Genomic DNA, 9,751 nt, shown 5'->3' with positions numbered 1-9,751 from the left:
CTACAACAGAAGCCATGATGTTATGATAGGATCAGTTTCTAAAACAGGATGCTTTCATTTCAGTTTCTGAAATGTCACTTCAGTCCAAGTCTTGACAGCATTCATTCTTAACAGTGCAAGATGGGTAGCTGTCTTAGTCCGTCTGTAGCGGTAGACAAGAGCAAGAATTCAGTAGCACCTTCAGATACCTTTACCTGAAGAAGTGAAAAGTGACTCACAAAAGCTCATACCCTGCCACGAATTTTGTTAGTCATTAAGGTGCTATATAAGATAAGATAAGATAAATTTATTTTTATATCCCGCCCTCCCCCGCCAATGGCGGGCTCAGGGCGGCTCACAGACACGGAACACCGTGATATAAGTAAAATACAATATAAAACAAACAATTTAAAAATACAATTCAGTTACAAATTCAATCACATAGTTAATTAGATGGATAAAACGGTGCTATAAAGTGCAATAGATTGCGATCATGTACAGGATGGCGGGATGGCTACAGATCCGTTTAACCAGGTTCTGTCCCAAAGGCAAGCTGAAACAGAGAGGTTTTGCAAGCCCTGCGGAACTGGTTCAGGTTTCTATAAACCTGTATATATAAACCTTTATATCTATATAAAGGTTTCTATAAACCATTATTAAAAATAGAAATCAGCCCTGCAAACAGGATAGATCAAGATGATACTAGCAACTGTGAGGTCTGTATTCCACAATCTGACAGAAAGTCTGGTTAGAGGTTTGGAGAAACAGAGGAGAAACAAACCTAGCCAGTCCTTAATATAGCTGCCAGCCAGCAAGTGGGATCTTCCCCATTTACTCCATCAAAGATTATTGTAGAAATAAACATCTTTTAATAAATAGGTGGGGTTGCCAGGTCACCCCTGGCCATTGGAGGGGATGGGTGTCAAGTCGCCTTCCAGTTATCTCTGTTCCTGTGTTGTTTCTGGGCCTCTTTGATGTAGATTGAGGAATGTGTGAGTAGCAATGCTTAGTCTGTTGCAGAACCAAAACTTAACCCGCTTGGCCTCCTAGGAGATGGGAATTATCTTGGTACCAAGGTCTTTGCTCACTCCCCTGGATGTTTAGTTGAGAGCTTTGCAGTGAATGTGTGTGTGTGTGACCCGTAGCCACTAAATCTGAACTAAATTTAAGAGCTCTAAATTCAGGCGCGCTTTTAACGACCATTGCAAGAGTATATATTCTGAACCTGTGCCTTTGTGTAGTACTTTCGACAGCGCTTGGCAACAAGTCAGTGTCCGTGTATCCAGGTCCTTACAATAAATGCTTATCTAAGTAAATGGAGAGTCATCTTTATTGAAGGAATATTGGGAACTTGACATAGGGGGGAGTAGGATTGACAGATCCAGGTTGGGGAACTCCTGAGACTTAGGTAACCTTCCCAAGCTATAGCTAGAATCCAGGTTTCTGACGTAATGAGTAACCATTGACAAAAAACAGCCGCAAGCCTGTCACCAAACACATATGTTTGTCCAGTCTTGTTGTCTTAGCCCCACATTGGGGATACTTCTTAAAGAGAGCCTTCTGAGAGATCTTAAGGCCACTGGCACTAGAAATCTCTCTCAAAAAGGTGAAGAATGGCCCTTACTTTGATCTTGTGCCAGTGGAGTTCTTCTTCTGCCACACTTTATTCACCAGATTTTTTTCCTAATGCAAGATGGGATGGGAGAGATTTTATCTAATGCCCCCCACTTTGCTGCACCCCCCTCAGTATTTAGTCTGCCACAACAAACAAACAAACACTTGCAGTGCCAGAGAATCTATCAGAATATCTCATTATATATCCTAAACCCACTTTCATCAAGTATGGCGATATATCCACAGTATTCCAATGTATTTCTCTTTTAGGATAGTGTATCAGAATAATGCTTTTGTATTGGCATACTCAAACTAGGGATATTGGCTGTTTCTCTCATTACATATATTTATTTATTTATATTTCGATTTATATCCCGCCCTTCCCACCTATCTTCCACTATATTTTAATATTTTTTCCTAATGGCAAACTAGAATGATGTATATATTTATGTTACATGTTAAAAGGTAAATTAGTTGGACAGGAAAATCTTCTGGGAAAGAAATGCCTTCTTTTTGACCCAGGTTTATTAGCAATAGAATAATTAACAGGCATTCTCACATTCTGACATGTTACTGTTTTATGGTTTCCCACGCTAATTCAACCCAGATCAAAGGTTTTCTGAATTTGTTAATTTTACTATTCTGCTATTGGTTTTTAACTTTGTACCACTTTGCATTCCAAACCCCACCAGCTATATGTAGCTCTGCTTACTGTACCTCATTCCTCGTCTGAAGAGGTGTGCATGGAAACAAAAGCTTATGTTCTGAATAAAACTAAGTTGGTCTTAAAGGTGCAATCCACTCCTATTTTGTTCTATCAGAATGTCAGTAAGTACAGCTGCTCGTGAGGCGATTTTCACTATTAAAAATAATAAAACATGGACATTTTAAACAAAATAACAACAAAAAGGGGCCAATATCAAACACCTCTCACAGCAGAAATAAATACACGTATCAGAAGGACTTCTGATAAAACTGACAGAGGAAGTGTGTGTGTGTGTGGGGGGGGCGCATTTCTACACAAACCAGCAAAGCAAAAGTTCCTGAGGGAAAAGGAAGGTTTTTGCCTGGGGCTTGCAGACAAGCAAATGTCTGGGAATCCAGTTCCACAGGCCAAAAGCCATGAGAATGAGAGCCCTATTGATTATGGTCACCCGCCTAATGAAAGAGATAGACTGAGAAGCTGATCTCAACTGATCAGCACACTTGTGTGGGACATAACCCCTTCAAAAGACAGACAGAAGAATTGTGTTAGTGGATCACCACCTCAGATTGTGTGCCTTTCCACCCGCCCGCCCTCCCCACTATTTATTTATTTGTTTTATTCCATTTATATCCCGCCCTCCATGCCGAGGCGGGCTCAGGGCGGCTTATATAGACATGCATATGCATGAGTAGACATAATGGTGTGACTTTAACCATAAAAACATAGAATAGTATAAAAACATAAAATACATAGTTAACATTTCAGTGCTAAGATCTTAAATTTCAGATTTATAATTCTCTGTAAAGCAGATCTTAGGTTGTCCTCTCCGCTGCTGCTGTACAGTAGATTGCAAGAGGTGGTCCGTATGTTGCCTAAAGACTGTAGTGGCCAGCAGTCTAGTTTACAAATGCCTGGTGGAAGAGTGCCATCTTACAGGCTCCGCGGAATTGTATGAGCTCTTGCAGGGCCCTAACTTCTTCTGACAACTCATTCCACCAGCGTGGAGCCACTACAGAGAAGGCTCTAGTTGTCATGAGCCTGGCCTCCTTAGGGCCGGGGATTGTAAGTAGATTTTGTGATCCAGACCGAAGTGCTGTCTGGGGAACATGAGGGAAAGGCGATCCCTAAGGTATGCAGGCCCCTGGCCATATAGGGCTTTAAAGGTGAGAACCAGAACCTTGAATCGAACCCGGTATGCGATAGGCAACCAGTGCAGCGCTTTCAGCACAGGCTGAATGTGCTCCCGTAAAGGAAGATCCATTAACAACCTAGCTGCTGCATTCTGCACTAGTTGAAGCTTCCGGGTTTGAGAAAAGGGCAGCCCCATGTAGAGAGCATTGCAGTAACCCAATCTTGAGGTGACCGTGGCGTGGATCACTGTCTCCAAGTCGTCGCATTTGAGGCAGGGGACCAGCTGCCTTATCAGCCGTAGATGACAGAAAGCTGACCTGGCAGTGGCTGCCACCTGGGCCTCCATGTTTAAAGAGGGATCCAGGAGCACCCCTAAGCTTTTGACCTTGGGCGCCAGTGTAAGTAGTGCCCTGTCAAAGGTCGGTAATGAGACCTCGGTTCCTAGATCGCCATGACTTAGGTACAGGACCTCTGTCTTCAACGGATTCAACTTCAGTCAACTCAGCCTGAGCCACCCTGCCACAGCTTGGAGCGCCATGGGCAGATCTTCTAGAGAGGAGTTGGACTGGCCGCCCATCAATAGATAAAGCTATCGATAGGTAAATAAATAAATCTATTGTCTGTGCTTTGAAAAGTTCAGATGCAGTAAGAGAGACCTGATCAGCCAGTAGCAGCAAGGGAGGCATTACTTGGTTATTACTATTTATTGAGTATCAATGTATAATAATATTAATCCAGTAGTAATTTGGGTCGATAATGCAAAAGGAACAAAGAATAAGGCACGCATGCACATGCACACACTTTCTATCCAGTCTTATGAAGCTAGAGCATCTATGCCATTAATGAACAAAAGGAGCCAGATTTTCTTCCCCAGAAGCTGCCATTCCATAATGATTCACATTTTATTAATTTAAATTAGTTCCAGTACTTTGATTAGCCATTTGCTTACTGCAGATATAACTGCTGTTTGCTAATGGCTGGCCCGCTTTAAGCTGCCAATAGCAAATTCCAAACTAATTATTTCATACTATCTTGGCAGGACTCTTCTACAATCTAAACTTATATTAACACCTATTATTTCTTCAACCCCTCTCACGAGAGAAGTCCAACTAGGCCTGGCCTTGATCACAAAGCTACCAAACATTATGTAAAACTGGTATGATCAACCATACACTACCAGCATATACATCCATCATATATTTTGTATGGCTGGGATAAGAGCATTTTGCTTGCACCTCCCTTAATGAAATAAGGATTCTTAATCAGGGCAAATACCCTAACCTGTAAGTCATGTCAACAAGAGGAATTCCCATATCTCTTTCCCATAATGTTTTAAAGAGATCTTTTATCTAGGTTTTGATAACATTTGCAGGTTAAAAATCCCCAGGCTTCCTTGAGAGGCAAAACAGATTAAAAGGGTGGGAGGAGCCAGTTTTAAGAGAAAAGGAACGTAGCCAATTAAAATAGTGTGTGTTGGAGCACACAGTCCTTTTTTATTCATTCTTACACTCAGAAGGAACTCTGGTGTGTAGGCCTGTCAGGGCCAGTTAAGCCCACTCCTTCTTCCCTTGTTTGTCTGTTCCCGTGAATGTGGGGAGGGGATAATGCGTCCCAACATGCCTTGCTTTGTTGACAGCTCTGTGAAGAGAATTCATGTGGGAACATTTTAAAATTATTGTTGAGTTCAGTATCTTGCAAAACAGTGTGTGCTTTTACACTTGTTTCAGGTAATAAAAAAATGGTTGGCAAGTCTTGGACTCCCTGTGAACTGAAGTAAGTACAGACAAATATAAAATGTTTTGTGCTGGCTCACTGGGCAGAGGCATTCTCTGAAGATGATGTTCTTTCTGTCAGATGTGCAAAGGCTGTTTTGATCTGAAAGTACTGGGAATGAAACTGATCTAACCAAAAGTTTTTTTTTGCTTAAATCAATATAAGAACATTTGAAAGAAGGTGAATATTTCATAATTTAGGAGGAAAACATGTTTATAGAATATCATTTTTCTCTATGATTTATGTCTGGTGGACATGTTTTAGTGTTGTTGAGCTGAGCTTGGCAACCACCAGGATTGGGGTTGGGGGGGCGGGGGGGGCAGGGACACTGTTGATGTCATTATGGCACTTCTAGGTACAACCCAGAAGTAAAAACAGGTAGCTCTAGGAATTACTAGAAACTCTTAAAATTAATAGGGATGCCAGCCTCCAGACTGGACCTGGGCATTTCCAGGAATTATAGCTCATTTTAAGACTATATAGATAAGTTCCCCTGGGGAAAACAGCTGCTTTGGAGAGTAGACTCCATGGCATTGTACCTCATTGAGGTCCCTGACCTCCTAAGGCTCCATTCCCAAATCTCCAGGAATTCAACTTCAGTCTTTGAAGAGCCCTCCCCTCCCAGCAAGCCAAGGACCCCTTTCCCTCAGTTCTTTCACTGCCATGAAGTGAGGACACTTTCAACTTCTCCATGTTTCAATCAATGTTCCCTCACCCCAGCCCCAATATATGGTAGCTTTTTTTGGGCATTGTAGAAAACTGCAGTGAGAAGGGAAAAATGGGGAAAAGATCAACCACTGCATGTATCTTGACATTTGGGTAACCATAGGAACTGACCCAGTATAAATAAATACAAACCTACTAAGCTGCCAGTGCCTTATACAGGTCCGTCTACCCAAGAACTGCCCACTCTAATTGGCAGCAGATTTCTGAGGTTTGGAGACCTCTTCTATATTATTAACATATTGGGCATTTTAAAACTATGACTCTTTATAACCCATCTAACTCTATGAATAAAGGAGGACTAGTGAAAGTCCTACGGCCCCGACTGTGAGGAAAGCAGAGAAGCTAGGTTTTTTAAAAAAAAGTTCAGGGTGTAGGAAGCTATTTAACAAGCTACTGGTAATAACTAAACTAAATTCAATCATATGTGTAACAAACAATGGCCATTTTGGATTCTTTTGAGTTAAAGGCCCAAGAGGAGGCACAGTAGTGGTTGCCAAAGCACATTGCTGGCAAGCTTGAGTTCTCCTTCACAGCTGCAGCAGAATGTGGCTTTATATTTATTAAAGGGAATAACATGCACTCATGAGGACAATAATTATAGTATTTCCCATTCACCAAAATCTGCTGAAAACAGGGTCTTGTCAGCTGCGGTCCTCTTAAACTTGTGTTTATGCATTCATCCCTCTTGCAAGGAATAATTGTGTGAGCAGCGTAACCTCCCTTCTCCCCTTCACGAATGGAAATTCATCCTTTGGCTGTGCTGAGGTGTGTCGAAAGAAAAGCCTCAGTTGGACGAGAGCTGGGAAAGGACATATTTCCCTCCCAATATGCACTGAGGAATATATTTACAATGCCTTTGTCCGAATGGAGCTGGTACTCAAGGCAGGTTAATGGGGGAGAGGGGAATAGCATCATTAATACAACAATATAGTTCATCAACAGTGTCCCTTAGTTAGTGTGAGCTAGCTGATGGTTTTTTAGCCATCGGCCTACACATTTTTCTCTTAGCTCAGGAAGGATGGCCCCAGAGCCAATGAATTTTTGCAGCAGCCAAATTCCTAGCTCACTTTAATGCCAGCAGCTCACAAAGTAGAGTTTTTGCTCACAAGACACAACAGCTTAGAGGGAACGTTGTTCATCAATACAATCAAGAAAAATAAGCCAGGTTATTTCTGTACTGAACATAAAGGGAAAAGTCAGTAGATCTAAAGTCCAAGGATCAATTCTCAACCAGGCCCAAAAGGTCTCAAATAATTTGGTTTATCAGCCTCTGAGAATGGCCAGCAAGGTGAAAGCTTTTGGGAGGCTGCTCCAAAGGAGAGGAGTGGCAGTTGAAAATGTCTGTGTGCAAACAACAGTTGCTCACACACTCTAGCTGAGTTGAAAAGACGACTAATGGGGGAAAGGAGCTGCTGTATACAGGGGAAAATAGTCCTTTAAGTCCCAGGTGATGGTTTTAAAAGCACCTTTCACAGGTATGACAGCCAGTGAAGTAGTAGTTTTCAAGTTATCTTCAATGACTGAGCCTCAAGGTTATGCATGCATGCCAGGTCTGCAAGAAAGACGCTTCCCAAACCACATGCAGCCGAAAGAAAGCGCTTTACCAACCTGCACCTCCGACTGGAGAGCAGGTTCCAACAGAGCTCTTAAACCCTTTATGGAGTCTTTCAAGGAAAGCTGGGCTCTGTCAACAGTAGCCTTCCCAATCAGCAACGCCACTGTTCTGCCTAGATTCTTATTTCATTTTGTTCTTCAGCAGCCATTGCCACAGCAATAGTCTATGGCAGAGACAGCAGCATCGGCTTATTGTACGATATAATTGTCTGTCATCAGCATATTGACAGAACCCAACTACAAAACTATGATCTCATTAAGGGTCTTAGATGGATATCTGAGCCAGTTTGAGAAACTGGATATCCAGACTGGCTATGAGAGCCAATTTGGTGTAGTGGTTAAGTACACAGACGCTTACCTGGGAGAACTGGGTTTGATTCCCCACTCCTCCACTTGCAACTGCTGGAATGGCCCTGAGTTGGCCATAGCTCTCGTAGGAGTTGTCCTTGAAAAGGCAGCTGCTGTAAGAGCTCTCTCAGCCCCACCTACCTCACAGGGAGTCTGTTGTGTGTGTGTGGGGGGGGGGGAGGGGAAGGTAAAGGAGATTGTGACTGCTCTGAGATTCAGAGCATAGGGCGGAATATAAATCCAATATCTTCATCTTCTTCTTAAATAGGATGGGGGAGAACACCAAAGACTGAGAGACACTCCTCACTAAATTTTCTATGTTTCCGATGTTTTATCTCCCATGTTTACCTTCTGTGCTCGGTCAGTTAGAAAGCAAAACACCTTTTGTCCCTTCTCCAAGGACTACCCCTATTTTATAGTCTCATTTCCAAATCTTCATTCTAACAAATAAAGCAATAGCTGAGTTTATGTATCAGAAGAGAAGGGGAACTTAGAAAGTCCCCCCCCCCCCACAAGGGTGCAGCCAAGGCAACTTAGGCAACTAAAATTGACTGATGAGATATTTAGCTTTACAAAGATGATATGATGAAGAGACCTTACTAGAAAAGATATGATGCCTAAGACTATTTATGATGCATTTATTCCAGAAAGGGGAAGCAGCACTGCTGGAAATTTGAAAAAAAAAAGATTAAATTAATTCAGTGAAAACTTGTTTATCTAGTTTCTTGGGGACCTTTTTCGTGGCCATGAAGCTGTGCATGATATATTTGCAGATTTTTATATGCATCAGTTTAACAATTTCTCTTTTTTTGAATCATGACTAGAACTTATATGTTCTAAAAGCCATTTTTAGATATCACACTTGCTTTTTAAAGGGACAGGGCATGTCATATGCAAAAACTCATGTTTAATCCATAACAAAATGGTGCCTTGAAAGCCCCTAAGCATTTAGGACAGGAAAGATTAGTAAGAATGTGGGCCTGTATCTAATGTTTTAAAGGCAGGCTCTTCCTGGGGAGACTTGTCTTAGAAGTAATATGTGCGAAAAGGATCTAGGGGTCTTAGTGGACCATATGCTGAACATGAGTCAACAGTGTAATGGGGTGGCTAAAAAGGCAAATGCAATTTTGGGCTGTATCAACAGAAGTATAGTGTCCAGATCACGTGAAGTGATGGTTTCGCTTTGCTCTGCTCTGGCAAGACCTCACCTTAAGTATTGTGTTCAGTTTGGGGAACATTTTAAGAAGGATATAAACAAACTGGAACGGGTTCAGAAGAGGGCGATGAAGATGGTGAGGGGTCTGGAGACCAAGTCCTATGAAGAAAGGTTGAAGGAGATGGGCATGTTTAGCTTGGAGATGAGGCGGCTGAGAGGTGATATGATCACCATCTTAAAGTACTTGGAGGGCTGTCATATAGACGATGGTGCGGAATTGTTTTCTGTGGCCCCAGAAGGTAGGACCAGAACCAATGGGCTAAAATTAAATCAAGAGTTTCCGGTTCAACATTAGGAAGAACTTCCCGACAGAGCGATTCCTCAGTGGAACAGGCTTCCTCAGGAGATGGCTGGCTCTCCTTCCTTGGAGGTTTTTAAACAGAGGCTAGATGGCCATCTGACAGCAATGAGGATCCTGTGAATTTAGGGGGAGCTATTTGTGAGTTTCCTGCATTGTGCAGGGGGTTGGACTAGATGACCCTGGAGGTCCCTTCCAACTCCATAATTCTATGATTCCTGAAGCACAGCTTTTTCCAGAGCTGCTGAAGCAATGAAAGCTTGTTGGAAGGTAGATGGCTAGTTTCTCGATAGTCCATTTCTTTCAAGGCTGAGAACATTTACTCCTGTATTCTTCCCTCTCTTAT

This window comes from Heteronotia binoei, chromosome 10 (genome assembly GCF_032191835.1).
Source record: "Heteronotia binoei isolate CCM8104 ecotype False Entrance Well chromosome 10, APGP_CSIRO_Hbin_v1, whole genome shotgun sequence".
Classification (NCBI taxonomy): domain Eukaryota; kingdom Metazoa; phylum Chordata; class Lepidosauria; order Squamata; family Gekkonidae; genus Heteronotia; species Heteronotia binoei.
This window is presented reverse-complemented; position numbering follows the sequence as displayed.